This window comes from Tachyglossus aculeatus, chromosome X1 (genome assembly GCF_015852505.1).
Source record: "Tachyglossus aculeatus isolate mTacAcu1 chromosome X1, mTacAcu1.pri, whole genome shotgun sequence".
Lineage (NCBI taxonomy): Eukaryota > Metazoa > Chordata > Mammalia > Monotremata > Tachyglossidae > Tachyglossus > Tachyglossus aculeatus.
Window position 1 is genome coordinate 86,761,676 of NC_052101.1, and position 22,905 is coordinate 86,784,580.

General features: G+C 42.6%; 1 protein-coding gene across 2 annotated transcripts in view; it reads right to left on the reverse strand.

Annotated features, from left to right (window-relative positions):
- Positions 1–13,992, reverse strand: part of SMPD3 (sphingomyelin phosphodiesterase 3) — a 170,288-nt gene extending 156,296 nt beyond the window's left edge. For both annotated transcript variants that reach the window (XM_038772346.1, XM_038772343.1), the window contains exon 1: positions 13,926–13,992. The gene's annotated coding sequence lies outside the window, so the exon portion shown is untranslated. The remainder of the gene's footprint in view (positions 1–13,925) is intronic.
- Positions 13,993–22,905: the final 8,913 nt, after the last annotated feature.

Below are 22,905 nucleotides of genomic sequence, written 5' to 3' on the forward strand. Positions count from 1 at the left end.
AAATACGATTGAATGAATGAATGAATAGCATCACTGAAGAATAGAACAGAGATGATACCACCTATGTCTCAGAGAGGGAATCATAAAGCAGTTATGACAAAACTTCAAAGATCTCAACACATCTCCCACAACTGAGGATAGTGCTTTATGAAAAATAATTAACTTCATAACATGCGAAGACCTAGTTTTCACTTCAACACTCACTGAAGTCACTGCTGCAATAGACCCATGAAAAATAACAAAAATCTTGGACCTGATGCTGTGCCAATCAAGACCTACTAGCAGGGAGAGGATGCCTGCTCAGTTGCCTGTATAAACTCTTTCACTCATTGTAAGCAGGGAATGTGTCTGTTGCTATATTGTCTTCTCCCAAGTGCTTATTACAGTGCTCTGCAATCAATCAATCAATCAATCGTATTTATTGAGTGCTTACTGTGTGCAAAGCACTGTACTAAGCGCTTGGGAAGTACAAGTTGGCAACATATAGAGACAGTCCCTACCCAACAGTGGGCTCACAGTCTAAAAGGGGGAGACAGAGAACAAAACCAAACATACTAACAAAATAAAATAAATAGAATAGATATGTACAAGTAAAATAAATAAATAGAGTAATAAACATGTACAAACATATATACATATATACAGGTGCCGTGGGGAAGGGAAGGAGGTAAGATGGGGGGATGCAGAGGGGGACGAGGGGGAGAGGAGGGAAGGGGCTCAGTCTGGGAAGGCCTCCTGGAGGAGGTGAGCTCTCAGTAGGGCCTTGAAGGGAGGAAGAGAGCTAGCTTGGCGGATGGGCAGAAGGAGGGCATTCCAGGCCCGGGAGATGATGTGGGCCGGGGGTCGATGGCGGGACTCTGCACACAGTATGTGTTCAATAAATATGATTGACTAACTGAAGTTATGCCACAGGCTTTCAAAGATGTCACCTTTATCACCACCAAGAAGAAAGGGAAGAAAACTACTGCAGATACTACTAGTGTGTTGGGTGGGGAGAGGTAGGAGGAGCTCACTGCTCTCTCATTTATTGAGCACTTACTGTGTGCAGAGCACTGTTGCCAGGAAGATCTTAGCCAGAATCTTCCTGGATCAATTACTGAAGAATAGTTTTAACCATGCTCCCCCAGAATCACAATGCATTTCCAGACCCCAGCAGGGCACGGAGGATATGATCTTTGTAGCACGTTAGCTATAGGAGAAATACAAGGAAGAAAACTCCTTAAAGCCTATAAACAGTGCTTGTAAATTTGACTATCAGTTTACCTAGGCTCTGGCAAATTACTAAAATGTTTGGCTGCCCTGAAAGGTTTCTTTGGCTCAGGAGGGATGAGAAGTCTCCTGGACAAAGAAGGCATTAAGTGATGAATGGAACTGAGTGAGGTGTTTGAAGTGTCAACACCTAGTGCAAAGTTTGATTCTAGCTAAGCAATGGGTGAGGGGTCTTGAGGGCTGGACCTGGATACCAAAGGAACCTGGGGGCTCTCTTTTGGGGGAAAACTTATATCCAGGCAGAGGGAGAGCAGCAGGACAGATAAGCCCTTTTCTCTCTCTCAGATTATGTGGTGATTTCTTTTTTCTAGGGCTCAAGAAGGGTGAGAGGTCTCTGAACCAAAGAAAGTTCTTAGAGGGCTGGGATCATGTCTTGCTACAATACTGCACTCTCCCAAGCAATTAGATCAGTGCTCTGCACACAAAAAGTGCTCAGTAAATACATTCAAATGAATAAGTACCATTGATTGACTAAGAAGCAGCGTGGCCTAATGGAAAGAATACAGGCTTGGGAGTCAGAGAACCTGGCTTCTAATCCTGACTCTGCCACTTGCCTACTGTGTGACCTTGGGCAAGTCACTTCACTTCCTCATCTGCAAAATGGGGATTCAATACCCATTCTACCTCCTACTACTTAGACTATGAGCCCCATGCAGGACAGAGACCATGTATGAACTGATTATTTTGTATCTACCCTAGTGCTTGGCACATAGTAAAGCATATAACAATTACCACACTTCTTGGTTGATAAGGAGTTAAAAATACTTTCAAGACTTAGATTGTGAATACCTCAAGAAACAGAGATGGTGTTTAATTCCAACCTGTGTATTCACTCTCCTGTTTAGTACAGTGCTCTGCACACAATAAATGCTCAATAATTGTTATTCCTACTGAGACACAATGAATCAAAGTCTCTAACAACTGGGAGACAGAAGCAGAAGACAGGTGTACTGTCATGGAACAGAGGATTCAGGAAGATCAACAACAAGAGGGAGGAACCAAAAGAGTGCCAGACACTATGTGTAATAATTGTAAAATTGTGGCATTGAACAAGCTGTATATGTGCACTTTACACCTTTACTGTCTTTTCCCTGCTATCTGTAAATTATTTGGGAGTCTGTCTTCCCCATTAGTTGGCAAACTCCTTGGGGATAGGAACCATGTCTTGCGAAGCAGCCCAGGCCTGGGTGTCAGAGGACCCGAGTTCTAATCCTAGCTTCAACACTATGCTGTATGACCGTGGACAGTTCATTTAATTTCTCTGTACCTCAGTTTCTTCATCTGTAAAATGGAGATTAACCCCTACTTCCTCCTAGTTAGACTCTGAGCCCAATGTGAGGCAGGGATTGTGTCCAACCGGAATATCTCGTATCTATCCTGGTGATACCACCATCATTATTGCCCTTATTGCACTCTCCCAAACACTTGTACAGTGCACTGCACACAGTGCTCTGCATACAGGAGGCACTCCACAAATATGGATTATATGGGTAGAAGGGAATATCAGTCACACATTATCCAACTTGCACATACTGATAAAAATCTCACCATCAGTAATGTCATTTACAAACTCAAAGGGCACATTGCAAGTTATTTTAAAGTAAGAAATGGAAGGGAAAAATGATCTCCTTTCCTTTACATTCCAAGATAGTCTTAGCTTAAGGGGACTGAAAGTATTTTCACTAGAAATTCAGAGGTCAAGATGTTCAGATGGCCCTGGATATCCTGATATCCAGGTTCCACTAGAACTCCACAGTCACAGAACTATAGTCTGGTAAGCTCAAAATCCTTCCTCTATTTCTAATTTGCTTTTCTCTGAGAATTCTGCATCCAAGTATTTTCCCAGAAGAATTAAAGTGAAGGTTTACTGAATATTTGATTCCATAACTTTAAGTTCATTTTTTGGGCCTTAAAAATAAGCACTCAGTCAATCAATTAATCAATGGTATTTATTGAGCATTTGCTAGATACACAGCACTGTACTTTAGGAGAAAACAACAGAATTAGTAGACACAATCCCTTTCCATAATGACCTTACAGTCTAGATGGGGACTCTAGACTCAATAAATATTACTGATTGTGTGATTGATTAAACATAGGGGTCAGAAATATGTAATCGGCATTAATGACGGGGTTTTGGGGGCATGTGATTTCAGCAGCTGATTCCCACCAAAAGGCAGCTACAGCCTTCAACTTCCTGGTGGCCTCTGTGACATGCATTAAATGGTGGCTTCAATTTCGTTGACATCTAGCAATGCGGATAAGTCTTTTTCCCACATGTCCAGACAAACTAACACTCTGATAGTGAGTAGTACTGATTTTTCTTTGTTATTGTTAAAAACTTGGGAGAGGGAAGAGAAAGCTGGTGAAATATTTTTGTGGCCTCTTAAATTTTCCAAACTTTTTGCAAGGCTGGTTTAGTCAGATCAAGAGTTTTACTTTCTCCATAAAAATACCTATTGCTAGAAGTTATTTGACTCTTTTTTACTGGGGGAGGAAAAAATACTTTGGCTTAAAGAATTTCATGCTAACGCCTTATTAGTCCATTTCAAAGTTCCTTTCTGGGTCAGTATTTCAGCTGGTAGTGATGGAGAACTTCACAATTTGACTTAAGCTCTATGCATAGCTACAGAATTCTTATGTGATATTTGATACATGGGCTTTTTTCAATGTGATTGGATCTGTGACCTTTGGGCATTTTATAATCTCCCCACCCTCAAGCCCTCCACACTTATGAACATATCTTTGAATTATATATTATAAATTATTTATATTACTGTCTGTCTTCCCCTCTAGATTGTAAACTCGTTGTGGGCAGGGAACATATCTACCAACCCTAGTCTGTTGTACTCCCTCAAGCACTTAGTACAGTGCTCTGCACATAGTAAGCGCTCAATAAATACGATTGATGATGATGATGATGCACACAGTAAGAGCTCAAAAAACCAAGGATGATGATATTGACTGGAGAATAAAATCCAGAGCTGAGAAGGTGTTAACACTATAGCATAAAAGCATCCAATTCTGCATGTATTATTGTTTGGAATACCTAACCTTTGTCTTGCCCCAAATTTCCTATATTCTATAATCAGTTAGCACGTTCATATTGAAATGGGAAACCCAGAATAGTAATGATAAGGTAAGATCTTGTTTTTAACACAATTTTGGAACTAGATGGCTAATCACTGAGGATTTATTAAAAGGATTTTATACTGTCTGAATAAGAAGACAAGGTATAAAAATTAAGGGCTTACAGGAGATTTTAAAGTAACCTCTTCAAGATGATCTTTCTAAATCTTTGTAAATACCAAAACTCTCCTCTTTGGCCTGAAAGATTTCTCATAAAAATCCTACAAAGTGGTGAGAAAATACAAAATATTACATTAAAGTAAAGAAAAAGGAAAAAAAGGCAAAAGAGAAGCAGAACAATGGATGACTCAAAAGACATAACTTTTGGGGAAAAAAAATCAATCAATGGTATTTATTGAGGGCTTACTGGGTGCAGAGTGCTGTTCTAAAATAACAAACAGAAACAGGACTCATATCTCATATAGGCTCTGGCAGACCCCAGAACAAATCCAGAAAACCTGACTGAAAAATAGCAGAATTCAAGAAAAGAGACTGGAAAATAATGCTGCCTTGTCAATAAACACACAAAATCAGAGAAAAACAAAGCAGTCTAGGATCAAAGAGAAAACCAGACTCTTCAAACACTGCAACGGCACCCTTCCATAACCTGGAGGATCTTAGAAGTAGACAATCCAAGAGTTTGATAATAATAATAATAATTATGGTACTCGTTAAGCACTTATTATGTGCCAGGCACTGTTCTAAGCCCTGGGTGGGGCAGGGAGGGAGGGAGGATACAAGTTAATCAGATTAGACATAGATTGAGAGAGGGCATAATAATAATGACAATAATGGCATTTGTTAGGCATTTACTGTGTGCAAAGCACTGTTCTAAGCGCTGGGGGAATACAAGGTGATCAGGTTGTCCCACGTGGGGCTCACAGTCTTAATCCCCATTTTACAGATGAGGGAACTGAGGCACAGAGAAGTGATGTGACTTATATAAAGTCACACAGCTGACAAGTGGAGGAGGCAGGATTAGAGCCCATGACCTCTGACTCCCAAGCCCGGGCTCTTTCCACTAAGCCACGCTGCTTCTCTATACATAATAGCAATTCTGCTTTGAGCCAAATAGTATCTAGCTACAAGATAGTATCTTACAGGGGCAATAGAAAAGTGATCAGGATTCACAACTTTACGTAAAGACATTTCCTTGTCTACTCTCCAATCACCTGTGAGAAGAACAGCAACGAGAGCATTCACTCCAGTTAGATGGAGAAACTGTGTCACAAAACAATTGATTTCCACAGAATTAAGCATAGAAACTGAGGTAGAGTTAGGAGGAGGATGCAGTAGTGGATTAATTGCCCCCACTCCTCTGACCCTTGGACCTGTTTTCCAGTGACAGAGCAACTTCTTGGGGGGTTGAGACCTGACTGTGACATGGTCTTAGATGTAGTAGTGGCAAGAGTACAGGACCAGTCTGGTTATGTTTACAAATGATGACACAGCTAACAGATCCCCTCCCAGTTCTGGAGACCCCAAGTACATTGGAGAAGCAGCATGGCCTAGTGGAAAGAGCATGGCCCTGGGAGTCCATGGGACCTGAGTTCTAATCCTGCCTCTGCCACTTGTCTGCTGTGTGACCTCGGGCAAGTCACTTCACTTCTCTGTGCCTCAGTCACCTCATCTGTAAAATGGGAATGAAGATTGTTAGTCCTATGTAGGACATGGACTGTGTCCAACCTGATTAGCCTGTAGCTAATCCAATGCTTAGTAGAGTTCCTGGCACATAGTAAGCGCTTAACAAATACCATAAGAAAGGCACAAGAGCCCTGACCTTGATCCATTACAGGGACACGAGCCAAAGGAATTCCAGCCTGCTGTTCTTCATCCCATTTTCCCACTGGTTGTTTCCAGTACAGGCGTGGGAGTTGGGGTTCTCTAACACCCCAAAAGGTTGGGGGGAGAACTGCAGAAACCTCCAGTGCTACTTCCAAAGTGTGGTAGGGAACTCCAACTCCCACCCTTGCACTGGAAACACCTGGTGGGAAAATCAGTCAATAATATTTATTGTGCACTTACTATGTGCACAGCACTGTATTAAGTGCTTGGGAGAGTACAACAGAGTTAGCAGACATATTCCTTGTCCATAATGAGCTTACATGGGAGCAAAAGAATTCCTTCTTATCACTACAGGGCTTCCCAGAACAGGGTCAAGGATTTCTGCAACCCCATCCTGGTTCAAGTCTATGGGGGCAGGGAAGATCCAAGATCCACCAATATTACTCCCTTGCCCTCCCCACACAAACCCTGCCTGATCCTCTGTTCAGGCTGCTCCTCAAGACAGATTCAAATCTACAGATTTATCAAGTGCTTTATTGGCCTGGCCTAGAATGCCCTCCCCTCACCAAATCCAGACCATAGCTTTCTCCATCTTCAAAGCCCACCTAAAACCTACTTCCTTCAGGAAGCCTTCTTTGATCAATTCTAAACACTCCAAGTCACATCAACCCAACAGCCACCCTTATCTATTTATACCTACCCTCAGCACTAACTTATAGACCAACACAACTAGTTTTCCTATGATGTGGAGGGGTCTCTGTCCTTGAAGAACCTTGTGTTATGAGAAAATTGTGCTATCGTAACCACTGATTCAATGGAAATGAATGGATTAGGGGCTAGATAATTCAAAGATACCACCATGAATGATATTTTTTCTTACAAATTCCTAGATTTGTCATGCCTATCACTGCCAGACTGTTTTACAGCCTTGGCACTCCCCCAGACTCTCCCATCACTGTAAATACCACTGTCCCCCCCTGCCTCACAAACCCATAACCTTGGCATTATCCTCAACTCATCTCTCTTATTCAACCCACATAGTCAGTCACCAAATCCTGTTGGTTGTCTAGAATCTAACATCTTTAGATTCCTCCTCTCTTCTCCATCCAAACTGCTACCATGCTGGTCCAAGCAGTTACCTCACCTCACCTCGACTATTGAATCTGCCTCCTTGCTGATCTCCCTGCCTCGTCTCCCTGCCTCGTCTCTCTCCCACTCTAGTTCATATTTCACTCTGCTGCCCAGAACATGTTTCTAAAACAACATTCTGTCCATGTCTCCCCACTCCTCATAAACCTCCAATGGTTGCCCATCCATTTTCACATCAAACAGAAATTCCTAGATACCAGCTTTAGCTCTATCAACTTTCCCCCTCAAATCTTACTCACTGATCTACAACCCAGCCTGCATATGTCACACCTCTAATACCAATGTACTTACTGTACCTTGATCTTGTGTATCTCACCACCAACACCTTGTCCATGTCCTCTTTCTGGGCTGGACCTCCCTCCTCCTCCATATCCAACAGACCACCACTGTCCCCACCTTCAAAGCCAACCCAAAGTCATATCTCCAGCAAGAGGCCTTCCCAGACTAAGCTCTCATTTTCCCCTACCCATCCTCCTTCTGTGTCACCTATGCACTTGGATTTGTACCCCTTAAGGACTTAATATTCACCCCACCCTCAGCTCTACAGCACTTATGTACATGCTCTTATACCATTATATCTATTTCCCCTTACCTGTAATTTATTTTAATGTCTGTTTCTCCTTCTAGACTGTAAGCTCCTTGTGGACAGGGTTCATGTCTCCCAATTCTATTGCACCCTCCCAAGAGCTTAGTATAGTGCTAGGCACACAGTAAGCACTCAACAAATACCACTAATTAATTGCAGTACTCTTCCAAGCATTTGATACAATGCTATACATTCAGAAGGTGCTCAATGAATACAATTAATTATGATAATTATGACTATGGTCGGGGAGAATATGAAATTGTTCACTTCAACATTGGGATTAGAAGGTACCCCTTGAAACTTGAAGGGGGGAGGGTCAAGAAAAATAAAAGAAAATGCTGCTTTGCAGAACAGCTAATAGTTAACCACAGGAAGTTGTGAGTCAACAAGTATTTCATGGAGAATATATTCATGATTGGGTGGTCTAAGGACAGTTCCTAACCCTGAAGAGGAATATTAAAGAGAGCATCTATTGCACTGTCACTGCCAATGCCCTCTGGTGTCCCTGTTGAAGCCTATTAGCTGGATAGCCCATTGGTCTTAACCGGAGTGACATTTCTAATCATCATATGTTCTTGAATATTCCCACCTCAATCTTTTGACAAACAATTTTTAGCACCCAAATCAAGAAGCCATTACTGTTTAAGGCCAGATCACTTACCTCTCTGGTTAATCTCAACACTTCTAGAATGTTTATGGTGAATTTCTTTTCCATTTACCTTGTTTCTAAAGCCCCTAATGGGAATGGACTAATAGCTTTTTGTATTTGTTAGCTATCTTTCTTGTCTCCCCATTAGACTGAGATTAGGGACCATGTGGAACAAAGCTTTTTAAAACACTAGGGTCTCTCTGAGTGCCATGAATCCTGTGTGTGCTCAATAAATACTCAATGTTGATGATGGCACTGATGTTTGCATTTAATGTATGTTTGTTTCTTATTTAGAACTCTTTGAGGACAAGGCATACCACATAAATCTCCATCCCTCCCTTCACCTTGTATATATCTAGAACGGTATCATGCCCAAAGTAGCTGATATAGCTACTGATATATTGATATATTTATAGCTGACTGATAAATAGTCCAAGAGGAGAAGGACAAAGAGAGAATCACTGATAATTCATTGGCTGGAGGATGATGACCCGTATTCTAGGGGCTGCATCTAGGGTCTACATGCTTGCCATGGTTTCAGTGGGAAATTTCAGGTTAATTCTCCGAGTATTTTTTCCACATATCCTTTGCCTCATAAGGGCTAGTTCTGCCAGTGCCAGGGATACAGGTGGACATCAGTAAATCTGGCAGCAACTACAGCTGTTTGACCACTCAGCCCACTATGACTGGCCCCTCCAAGCTGTTCCTGGTGTGACTGGATAATGGGTTTCCAGGAAGAATACCAGAAACTCCCAGCAATGGCTTGAAGAAGGCTATGGTGGTGAGGGTAGAGGCAGCAGCAGCAGCAAGGGTTGCTGTTGTCATTGAAGAAGAGGAAAAGACTTCGTAGCTTCTCCTTTTCTCCTCCTCACCATTGGGTCCCCTCATGGAACTCCATCTGAAAGCAAGAGCCTATTGGATCCTGCCCTAGGACATTCAGGTGGCCGGTCAGAATCTCAACACGTGTGACCGCCCCCCTTCAAACTGAGATGGATGGTCACCTTAGACTTGAATCTGCAGCTCTTAGGAATGCTCAGCCTTGATAGGTTTAGGGGGAGCTGCCCCTGTATAATTGCTCTGGGGGTCATCCAGATCAGAATTACACTGTTTCTCTCCCCACCCCTCTAGACTGTAAGCTCATTGTGGGTGGGGAATGCGCTTGTTTATTGTTGTATTGTACTCTCCCAAGCACTTAGTACAGTGCTCTGCACAGAGTAAGTGCTCAATAAATACAATTGAATGAATATATTAAATAACTGTACAAGTGAAGGGACTTCCAAAAGGACAAAAGTCAACACAATGAGTGGCACTGAACCAAACTGAAATTTCATGAAGCTGCTCCCTGCTCATAAATTCAGGCAGGCCTAGGGCAGCTAGTTTTGTTAGATTAATACAATCATGATTGACTTGTGCCAATAAAACTTCTAATGCTCCTCAGGCAATGCTTTCCAAAGACAGGGCATGACCTGATAGGTAATTATTATTTCAGCCTCACTAAAATGAAAAGTTGGGAAATGGCATCTGTACTGCTGATTTAATCAGTATTCTTGAGAAAAAAAATATTCACACTTTTATCAGTTAAATTAACATTTGAAAATATTCTCAATATCAATGACTCAAACTTTCATCTTTTAGAATTAACCCAAGAACTCATATTTTTCTATGTAATCTGTTCTTTGGAACTTAAATAGAAAGATACCGAAATTAATTCAGATATGAATTTACTCATGATATACAGCTGTACATTTTCTCTTCCTTTGCACAGATATAACCCTGTTCTTAAAATTTAAATGATTTTAGACACTTTCATGGCTGGGAAATAATTCCTAATTTGATGTAGCCAGGAAAGGTAACATATAAAGACCTCCGTTGAATTTTTATCTTTAAAAAATTGCTGTTGTAGACTGTAAGCTCGTTGTGGGGACGGAATATATTGGTTTATTGTTGTATTGTACTCTCCCAAACAGTAAGCACTCAATAAATGCAAATGAATGAATGAATGCATGACATCGGAAACATAACTTCTTACAGGTGAGGTTGAATTGAGGAATTAAAAGTGTCACAGGGACTGGGCTGAACTAGTTCCTCAGAGTAAGCTGGATAGATTTTCATGTTGTCAGGCCATTTGATGAGTCTTCAAAGGGGAACAGGCAGGTAGTAGGGGGAAATTTTGAGGGAAGGCATTATAGGGGAACTAAGCATGCTTCTTTTCCACTTACTGGCCAGATACACGGTCCCACCACCCAATCTCTTGAACTCTAACCTACTGCCATCAACACTAATGCTTAAATCCTGAAGTGGATGCTTTCTGTTGGCGGGTTCAAGGAGAAGCCAGGAGCCAGAGCCAGGTATTTCTGTACCCACGTTAGAGTTTCATAAAAATCTGAGTCGGGTTTCCTAAACTCTCAGTCAGATGCCATTGCTACTGTTATGCTACTAGTTTCACTTCTTTTACAAAAAGAGATTGATAGTCACATAATTTCACCATTTAGGAGTACTGAGAGCACATATCTCTCTTTTCTTTCTTTTTCCCTCTTTCTTTCTTTCTCTCTTTCTCTCTTTCTTTTTCTCTTTCTCTCTCCTTTTGCCCTCCTATCTCCCTATTCCTCAGGGGTGGAAGTATACTTAGCATTGTACTAAGTGCTGGGGTGGATACAAGGTTGGACACAGTCCATGTCCCACATCAGGCTCACAGATTTAATCCCCACTTTACAGATGAGGTAACTGCGGCACAGAGAAGTTAAGTGACTTGCCCAAGGTCACACAGCAGAGAAGTGGCAGAGCCAGACTTGGAACCTAAGTCCTCTGACTCCCAGGTCCGTGCTCTTTCCACTCAGCCACGCCGCTTGTGGTAGCAACCACTTTCTCACTTACTTTAGGGAGGATACTAGTTATAGATTCCCTAGGCCCAGACGCTGGAGCTGTAAGCTTGTTGTGGACAGGAAATGTGTCTGTTGTCATACTGTACTCTCCCGAATGCTTAATACAGTGATCTGCTCACGGTAAGCACTCAATAAATGTGATCGACTGACTGACTTTTCTCTTTAGGATCCTGCAGAACCCAAGCTTCTTCCCTTATCCCTGTTTTTTCAAACTTCCCTTTTTCAGCTCCCACTAAACCCAGATGTGGTATCTATGGAAGAGACTTCCCATGCTGTTACTGGAATGAGCTGAATACTGGATCTAATTTGGAGAGTAGATTTAGGCCCTATCTTCCAGGGCTCTAGCTAGGAGCAAGAGGACTCCTAAATCTACTCTCCAAATTACTGGAGCTAGAGAAACTGACTCAAAGTCAACTGGGCAAGAGTGATGTCATGAAGCTAAAAAATTCTACTTTCCAGTATTTAGATCTGACTCTGCCCAGGAGAATTAGAAGAGCCCTTTCCATAGACAAAGACGCTGGTTTCCACAGAGAAAAGCACTTAAATTGCAGAGAGCAAGCTCATCATACACAATGCACCCTTCCCTGTGGGCCAATTCAAGACTGCTTACAATTTGTGGTGAGCCTTATCTTACCCACATGATTATTCACTCAATGAATCAATTGCATTTACTGACCACTTACTGCGTGCAGAACACTATACTAAGCACTTGGGAGATTGCAATATTTTCTATCATCATTGTACAGCAAAGCCTGTACTTTGCTTTAGGAAATCCTCTTGCACATAAATGTGCACATAAAATGTTGACTCAGGGTTTAAACAAGCAGGTATATAACAGAAGCTCAGCTCAGAGGTGAGGAGCTGGAGAGTTAGAGAAGGGGGTAACTTCTTTTTATAACAACTCAGAACCTAGAGAAGAGTTCTTAGCCACTACAGCCTTGTCGAAAATATTTCCAGTGGACTAGAAAATTGCTACTTTTTCTTGGCTGCTCAGCTCTAACCTTGACAAGTTACTTTGTTTTTGTTTTGTTTTCTTTTTTTAAACAGATTTAATCCAATCTAATATGCATATAAATCCATCTGGGAAAACATAAGCCTAATTTAGTTTTTCCTTCCTTTCCTTTCTTCTAATTTTCTGAGCGAATTATAACATTGCTATGCAAAAACCTTGGGTACAAATGAAATCTCTAAAAATTCTTCCCTCCCAGTTTGCCTCTATCTCTTCTCACCCCTAGCCGCTCTCCTGCCCCTTCACTCCCCACTCTAGACAAATGTATAAAATGTGAGGCTAAATATTCGTTGGTGTGCTGAGCAGCATAGGTTAAATGAATTGAATCAGATGGGTTCTTCACTGGCAAAGATTTCCTGAGAGTGAATTTGGCTCTGTGACAACAGCAGAATGACACCATGCACTGAAGCAGGCAACCTTTTGTGTTCAGACCTGTGGTCCTTCTTCATGCACAGCCTCCAGTGAAGCCAGACTGAATGAAACAGAATTTCCAGGCCAGTCCACTCCACTCTCATTCGCTCAAGTCCCAGCCTGACCAACCTTGTACTTGGTTCCAGTCTCTGATGAGTAGCAAAAGGGCTTGGAGTAAACCAGGGCCAAACCAGAAGCTGGGCTGCACTCATATTTGGGGTGGGAGGGTGTGAGAGCATATTGCACAAATCCAGCTGGCCCTGGGACTCCTGGGAGATGTAGACCCTTACACTGTGAGCCCTATGTGGGACAAGGACGGTGTCTTGGATCTACCCCAGAGTTAGTGCACTGCTTGGCACACAGAAGGTGTTTACTGACGTTATTACTATTATTATTATTATTATGAGTCCTAGTAGCCCAAGGAGATACCATACAAATGAGGAACTACCCCCATCATAGCTCAAACCTCCTGAAAACCCAGTGAAGGGCTCAGTCAGCCCATCTGAAGCAGTATGGCCTAGTGGATAGAGCACGGGCCTGGGAGTCAGAAGGTCCTAGGTTCTAATCCCGGCCCTGCCACTTGTCTGCTGTGTGACCTTGGGCAAATCACTTCATTTCTCTGTGCCTCAGCTACCCTCTCTATAAAATGGGGATTAAGATTGTGAGCCCCATGTGGGACATGGACTTTGCCCATTTGCTTGTATCCACCCCAGCACTTAGTACAGTGCCTGGAATATGGCAAGCACTTAACAAATACTACAACTATTATAAGCATTAAACTGGGCTTTGATTTGGTGCTGGCCCAACTCTGCCTCTTAAGTTTGCGATCTGCAGGAGCCACAGACAAAGTTCAGCCAGTGTGGAGCTCGACTCTATGCTAAATTAAACTGCAAGCATTGTCCCAATCCCATCAAACTGAAGTGAAGATGATTTTATCAGGAAATGTTTCTGTGATTGTCAAGAAGAAGCTGAAGAGTAAATTCACAAGGCATCTACATAAAATCAGTTCTTTACACTTTTGTGCTAAATTATTGTTCAAAAAGACAAGCATCTTACCTGAAGAATGCTTAGGCTGCTCTAGTCTCTGCCGTCCTTTCTCCTTCAGCACCAAACTGTTTATCTGAAATGAGATGAATCCTGTTTAAAGTTATGGGTGAAAAATCAGTAAAATAATTCAGTTAATTTTTCCACTACAGGAAGTGATTAAGTCTCCAATCAATATCAGTTTGGCTGTGGGAGTTTTTTGTGCAAATCAGAGGACTGGATTCTAGTCCCTGACTCCCTCTGGCTTCTCTAATTCAGTTCACCTATCTGTAAAATGGGTGTATTAATCAGAGTCAGTTTTCTTCCAAGGAGAGTAAAAAAAAAATTTCCGAGAGATTTACCTATTTGGTCACACAAACTCTAACATTCTTCTATTCATGTACTAATAGCTACACCCTCAGGGCACTTCACAGAAGAGAAAGTGAAGAGCGGAGGAACCGAGGGTGTAAAGTAGAAAGCAGGTTGTTAATTTCACCATTTGAGAAGCTTCTATAACTAGCCCAAAACTCTTACTTTCATGGGGTTTTTTTTTGCACTTGTTTCTTTCCAAACAGCCTTCCAGAGCTTTTCAAATACATTTTGGAGTTTGAGATCCTACTCAATTTACACTGAAATTTTCCATTATTTGACAGGACTTGGGAGTAAGGGAGCTCACCATTTCTAGTTTAAATAACCACACACTGTGCTACTCAGATGTCTTACTCGAAATTGCTCAGAAACACTCTCCAGGCTAGACTTAAAATACATTAAGCCAGAAAGTCCCAGAGGGTTGGTGCCTGCTTGATTCTTCACTAGAAAATTGACCATTACCTCCACTGGCTTTACCAGTATCCTATAACAACCTTTCACTCTAGCCTCCCCAATAGCAAAAATTTCTTCTGTTCAAAACAGAGTTAAATGGCTGGAAAATAGCATTTTGTAGAGGTGTTTCCCTTAAAGGAATAGGCTCAGTCTTTTGGGTCTTGAAATTTCAAGCTCTTTCCTTTTCTGAAAGGAATAGTAAATTTTCTAGGTCAGGGATTCCATCAAAGTCTAACTGGCTTGGAAAAATGTCCCCTTCCCACCCATTCACATACTACAAGACTTTTTTAATCTTTAAAATTCTACCAAACTGTGTAGTAGAAATGAGTGAGAGTCAATCCGATGGTACATTTGTCAATCTGAACAGAAGCTTAGCCAATTAATAAATCTGTTCTCACCTCATTAAAACATATTATTGCCATGATTTTAAAAAAATTCTCTCCCCAAACCCCCAACCTTTTACAAAATACACAGGAAAAGGGTCAGAAATAATAACCTTTCATCTCCAGAGATGGAGTTTGGATCCATTTGTCTGTTACTCTTCTGTTCTGTTGATGGAGCTGGAAGGTTGAGGGAGGCCCTTGCTTAAATAGGGGATAAACTTGGCAAGAGCCTGACTTTCACTGCTGTGAGGTTGTTGTAACTCCTCTCAAGGGACCGCTACACAGTTGGCCATTTACATAGCACAAGAGGGCAGTGTCTTAAAAGCAAACAGAGGCCCAGACCCCAGAGTCAGTTTGGTTTGTTCCATTCCATGCCTTAAAACAAGTACATTCCACTGAGAAACCATATGCAAATGAAAGAGACTCTATATATAGCAAGCAGCCTGGAGAGCAAATGCTGTCGCTACATTTTGCCAGGTTTTTGCAGACCTTATATTAGCACCCCCCGCGCCCCCCCAATTGGGCTCCAATGTCCTTTCTGCTAGTTGCACATATGTGGACTGGAGACGATTCCTACAGCTCTGCACATGTTCATGGTGAACGCTCTTACAGCTTTGACTCTCACCCGGAAAGTGCTGACAAAATCTTGCTACTAGCTTTTTGTGTACGTATTCAAAGAACTAACTTGGCCCTCATCATTCACTGCACCACATAAGGTGGTAACGTGCGTGCAAAATGGAAGTGGTGTAAATTAACAGCATTGATAATCAATTCTCACTTAGCTTGAAGGCATTATAATGAGAGTCCATGGAACTGGGGGTGACAAAGTCATTGTGTCCTCCCCCACCCCCTCCACCCCCCAGAGCAAGGGGCAACCACAGTGCCTTTGCAATGGCTCTGCTCCAGGCAATCCTGCAAATCGAAACTCATCTACCTTTCAACAGAGGAAGAGTTGAACTCATGATTAAGAAGAAGGGAGAGGTATCCAGACTCCTTCCTATCACTTGTGAACAATTCACTGTATTTTCACAGCAATGCCGTTCCGAGAGCATCAAATGACTAGGTAGGATCAGAGAGTAAGAAGACCTGGAATGTTGTCAACCCGGCAGCCTCAAAGGCAATAACTGGCCACATCACACCTTTGCTGGACACAAGAGAAGAGAGGACATCAGGACAAACAGCTGCCATTTAGTGAGCTGAAATGGGCAGACAGTTAACGGGGAGGAGAGGAGAAATGTTTTAAAGACAAAAGGAAGCAAAATGTCATATGATGTGTCATAATCGTGGCCAGGTGGGGGACAACAACAGAGGATAGACTAGTCTGGCATATAACTATTAGAAATGGGGAGGCTCTCTTAGAAAGGATGCTTTGAGAAGACCATAGCACAAATGGAGAGAAATGAGAACTGTGGATTATAAGTCCGGCAGGGCAGCAAGTGCTAATCTTTATGTGCACCTGATGTATGAGGAATTGTTGACCTCATATTGGTTTTCTCACCCACACACACTCTGATAAAATCCCCTCATCAATAGTGTGATCTATGACTCAAGACAAGTTAATCAGGTCAGTCAGAGACCCAGTCCCACATGGGGCTCACGGTCTAAGGAAGAGGAAGAACAGGTATTGAATATTCGCCCCTCCCTACTCTCCTCCCTAACTGCCATCTTCAACTGTTCATCTTCCAACGGCTTCTTCCCCACTGCTTTCAAACATTCCTATGTTTCCCCTAGCCTAAACATCCCCTCCCCCCCGCCCCCAGTCCAAAGACCCCACGGCTCCCTCCAGTTATTGACCTATTTCCCTCCTACCATTCCTCTCCAAACTCCTTGAGTCAGTTGTCTACACCTGCTGTCTCAAATTCCTCTCCTCCAATTCTTTTCTCGACCCCCTCCCATCTGGCTTCTATCCCTTTCACTCCACAGAAACCACCCTCTCAAAGGTCACAAATGATCTCCTTCTTGCCAAATCCAATAGCCTCTATTCCATCCTAATTCTCCTTGACCTTTCAGATGCCTTGGATGCTGTAGAAACAACCCCTTCTCCTGGAAACATTATCCAATCTCGGCTTCACCGACACTGTCCTCTGCTGGTTCTCCTATGTTTCTGGCTGCTCATTCTCAGTCTCTTTTGTGGGCTCGTCCTCTGCCTCCCACCCCCTAACTGTGGGTGATCCTCAAGGTTCAGTTCTGGGACCCCTTTTATCCTCCATCTGCACCCACTCCCTTGGAGAACTCAGTTTCTGCAGCAGTCACGGCAAATTGAAGATGCCACCATCGGGGCAAGGCTTCCTAAAGCATCTCTCGGCAGTGCTGCATAATACTTGGGAACAGCAGTGGAGCAAGTGGTTCTCTATGCAGGTGATTCCCAAATCTACATCTCTGTCATCTCACATTTCCTCCTGTCTTCAACACATCTCTACTTGTCAAAAACAGAAATCCACATGTCAAAAACAGAACTCCTTATCTTCCCACCCAAACTCTGACTTTCCTATCACTGTGGACAGCAATACCATCTTTCCTATCTCACAAGCCCATAACCTTGGCATTATCCTTGATTCCTCTTTCTCATTCAACCCACATGTTCAATCTATCACTAAATTCTGTTGGTTCAACCTTCACAACATTGCTAAAATCCACCTTGTCCTCTCCATCCAAACTGCTACCATGTTACCATGTTAATCGAAGCACTTTTCCTCCCCGCCTTGATTACTGCATCAGCCTCCTAGTTGACCTCCCTGCTTCCTGTCTTTCCTCTCTCCAGTCTGTACTTCACTCTGCTGCCCAGATCACTTTTCTACAAAAAAGTTCAGTCCATATTTCCGCACTACACTAGAACCTCCAGTGATTGCCCATCTACCTCCGCATCAAACAGAAACTCCTTACCATTGGTTTTAAAGCAATCACCTTTTCCCCTCCTACCTCACCTCACTCTTCTCCTACTACAACCCAGCCCACCCACTTCGCTCCTGTAATGCCAACCTTCTCACTGTACCTCGATCTCATCTATCTTGTTGCTGACCTTTCGCCCATGTCCTGTCTCTGTCCTGAAACACTCTCCTTTTTCATATCCGACAATTACTCTCACCCCCATTTCCTCCAAGAGGCCTTCCCTAAGCCCTCATTTCCTCTTTTCCACTCCCTTCTGCATTACCCTGACTTGGTCCCTTTATTCACCACTGCCGTCCCAAGAACCACAACACTTACGTTCATATCTATAATTTATTTATTTATATTAATGTCTTGTCTCCCTCACTAGACTGTAAGCCTATTGTGGGCAGGGACTCTGTCATGTTATGTTGTACTCTCCCAAGTTCTTAGTACAGTGCCCTGCACATAGTAAGCACTCAGTAAATACAATTGATTGATTGGGAGGAATTGGTCTTCATAACAATGATTTAGATGACACCTAGATTTTCATTTCTTAGTTTGCATTTAAGCTTGCTATAGATGATTCTACTGTGTCCCTCCTTGCAAACAGGCAGATCCCTGAGGGGAGCAAAGATCTCACTTTCTGCATCAATGAGGAAGGCAGCTTCTTCTTTAATCCCATGTGCTCTCTACTACCAGGCATAAACAGGTAGCCTGAAGAAAATAAAACAATGTGCATCAGATGTGAGCTCGTTGTGGGCAGGGAATGTCTATCAACTCTGCTATTCTGTACTCTCCCAAGAGCTTAGTACAGTGCTCTGCACACAGTAAGCTCTCAATAAATATGATTGATTGAGTGAGTTAAGGCAATATGACAGCAGACAAGATAAAATGACAGCATGCAAGGTGCTGAAATGTGGGGCAAAAATGCTAAGGGTGGTCTGGAGTGCAAATCCAGAATGTTACCCCCAGTTCTCTAATAATATTATTAATAATAATGGTACTTATTAAGCACTTACTCTGTGCCAAGCACTATTCTAAGCACTGGGGTATATACAAGTTAATTAGGTTGGACAAAGTCCTTATCCCACATGGGGCTCACAGTCTTAATCCCCATTTTACAGATGTGGTAACTGAAGCCCAGAGAAGTTAAATGACTTGCCCAAGGTTACGCAGCAGACATGTGGCATTAGAACCCAGGTCCTTCTGACTACCAGGCCCGTGCTCTATTCACTAAGCCATATTGTGGAGAGTGCATTTTTGCAAAATTCCCATGTTGAGGAAAATTCATGCTTTAGTACTCATCTTGACGCTGCGTGTGCGTGCACACACACACACACACACACACACACACACACACACACACACACACACACACACACACCATTTCTTCTGGCCCCATGTGGTGCTGTATCCAAACAGGCTCACATTGTCAGAAGACCGTTCGCTGTTTCCCAGACAGCACTCTAGCCAAAACATGTAGTAGAAACACGTGTTCTGACAGAACTGAGTGTACATCCATTTCAGCCAGCTCTGCTGCTTACAAAGACCATGATAACAGAACACCCCATACTAAAGAAGCTAAGGTCTGACTGCTCTTGCGATTACTGCGAAAAGGACTTTTCAAAGAACATATTCAGCTGGTCTATTGCCCTATTCCTGGACAGCCAACAACAACAAGCCATGAAGAAACCACAGAAGCTTAAATTCAAGCAACACATTTTGGGGAAACACTTATATTGCTCCTGGCTCCTGCTGAGCCTAGCTACGGGCACTGATGGGAGGTATTTGAGTTAAACACTTTCCAAGTGTTTTGGGGATGCTTTTCAAATATTTCAGTGGTTCATAAATGCTCATTTTTAACCTGAGAAATTGGGGCACAGTGATGACATGCTCAAGATGGTTCTCATCAATGGGCAGGGTAGAGGTAAAGGTTGTTTCTACACAAAAGGAAATGCTGACACTTGGAGAGAGATGCAAGGGCCATCACCAAATCTGGTTTACTAAGTAGACAGAAGAGATAGCTGGCTCCAGGACCACCCCACTTGGGAAGATGCCACAGATGTCTGGGGGACTCATACCCCCTTTAGTGTGCAAGCTCCCCCTCTAGTCTGTAGAGCTCTTTGTGGTCAGGGATCATATCTACCTACACTACTGTACTATATAGTACAATAAAAAAATTTAAAAATGGGGATTAAGAGAGTGAGCCCATTGTGGGATAGGGATTGTGTCCAACCTGATTAACTTGTACCTACCCCAGTGCTTAGAACAGTGCTTGGCACATAGTAAATGGTTAATAAGTACCATAATTATCATTATTATTACTCTCCCAAGTGCTTAGTACAGTGCTCTGCAGACAGTAAGCACTCAATGAATATCATTGATTGGGGAATCTGCTGTAGCTCCTGGAGGGACTTATGACTTTCAGTTGGGTTTCACAAGGTTATCTTGACATTTCAACCCCTCTCCACTGAGGACCTAAAGATGACTCCTGAAATGTTGGGAGGAGAAGTGCACACTCAAAGGCAATGAAGGGTAGGGAAGGGAAGATGGTGTCAACTTTAGCTTAGGGAACCCCACTAGGTTGCTCTGCCTGAGGTCCACCAGATCCTTAATCTGGTCCTGGGTATCACTACTGGTGAATTCAGTTTTCAGGAATTCAAATGCCTTCTGAGAAATTAAAAGGCATAAAACAGCAATTCACATTTATCCATTCCTTGGGTTTTTGTCCCTCTTTGCTCTTGGAGGGATTTTTTTTCCCCACTCTTGATACCTCTAAAGTAATCTAAGGCAGCAAAAATCCAATATGACATGCTTATATCTATTTTATTCTGGTTATTGGGTTAAGGGAAGAATTGAAATAAATATTCTTTTTGCATGAGGAATTCTTTGTCTTTTATTTCCTTTATACCAATGTGATATTCATTTTGTCTGTTAACAAGATGGATGACGATGATGATGATGATGGTATTTGTTAAGCACTTACTATGTGCCAAGCACTGTTCTAAGCACTGGGGTAGATACAAGGTAATCAGGTTGTCTCACGTGGGACTCACAGTTTTAATTCCCATTTTACAAATGAGGTAACTGAGGCACAGATAAATTAAGTGACTTGCCCAAAATCACACAGCTGATAAGTGGCAGAGCTGGAATTAGAACCCACGACCTCCAGCTCCCAAGCCCAGGCTCTTTCCACTAAGCCATGCCGCTTCTCTAAGAATGGAGCTATCCTTGCCTTGGGTTGTAGAGCTGATGTATGTTGGGTGAAAGGCTCCTGAAAGTGATTGCTGGTCTCGGAAAGTTGTTGAAGGGCCCAACAATACTCTTAAAATGCTGCATTGTTATATTTGCAGCCTGGTAAGGGAAGTCTAAAACAAAATATCAAATCAATAGAACACAGATGGAAATCCCCTTGATGTAGAGGCATTTTAACCTGGGTAGATTAAATGAAAGACTTTTCATCCACCCATCCACAAAAAACTCTTGTTTCCCCATCCAAAAGGGGGGCTAATTCAACTGCCCTTTTAGAGGAAAACTTTCTAAATTTAAGAAATGGTAATGGGCCCAGAAGCAACATTCTGCAAGGTGCTCAAAGTAGGTTTATGTCGCTGTGCCCCTATTTTCCCAAGTGCATAAGGAGGCACCAGAACTATTTTTTAATGGTATTTGTTAAGCACTTACTATGCAGTAGGCACTGTACTAAGTGCTGGGGTAGATACAAGATAATCAGGTTGGGCCCAGTCCCTGTTCCACAAATGGGGCTTTGAGTCTTAATCCCCATTTTACAGATAAGGTAACTGAGGTACAGAGAAGTTAAGTGACTTGCCCAAGGTCACCCAGCAGACAAGTGGCGGAGCCAGGATTAGAACCCAGGTCCTTTGCCTCCCAGGCCAGGGCTCTTTCCACTAGACCACATTGCTTCTCTGATACTTCCGGCTTAAAAATGACCACAGATTGGTAGAGGCTCTGGATTCAGTAAGATTTGCCAAATGGGCATTCCACTATTTAATTGGTTTAGAATAAAAGTGGAAAACATAAGACCTGTATCAATTATGGTGATAGAATGTTACCCTTGCAAGCATGAACTAATGGAAGAACATTTAAGAAGCTGATGCACTTTCCTTCCTGGACACTGAAACAGTCTTTAAAAAAAATTCATTATCAAGAATTCATTCATTCATTCAATCATATTTATTGAGCGCTTACTGTGTGCAGAGCACTCTACTAAGCGCTTGGGAAGTACAAGTTGGCAACATGTTGAAACGGTCCCACCCAACAACGGGCTCACAGTGTAGAAGGGGGAGACAGACAACAAAACAAAACATGTGGACAGGTTTCAAGTCGTCAGAACAAATACAGTTAAAGCTTAAATGCACATCATTAACAAAATAAATAGAATAGTAATATGTACAAATAAAACAAAGTAATAAATCTGTAGAAACATATATACAGGTGTTGTGGGGAGGGGAAGAAGGTAGGGTGGGGGGGATGGGGAGGAGGAGAGGAAAAAGGGGGCTCAGTCTGGGAAGAATAGTAATGGCACGCTGCTGGACAACTAAATAAGCAGGTAAGTTCAAGTATTGCTCGAAAACAGCATTTCCCATCTGTTATAGATCTGCAGGTCAGGCAGAAATTTTGGATCATTTAGCCCTTATCTCCCACTCCATGGGCGCTCCATGATGTGAGGGGACTGGTCTGAAGGTCAGGGCTATCCTCATCAATCAGCCAATCAATGGTATCTTTCGAGCACTTACAGGTTGCAGAGCACTGAGCTAAGTACTTGGGAGAGCACAATTACAACAAAGGTGATAGACTCAATTCCATGTCCACAAGGTTATCCTCCCACTTAATTCAACAGGATCCAAGGACTGCCCCCTCTCTCCTCTCTGTCGGAGCAGAATGGTAGGCTGAAGCCTGCAGTCCTAAAGTTTAGAACTGTT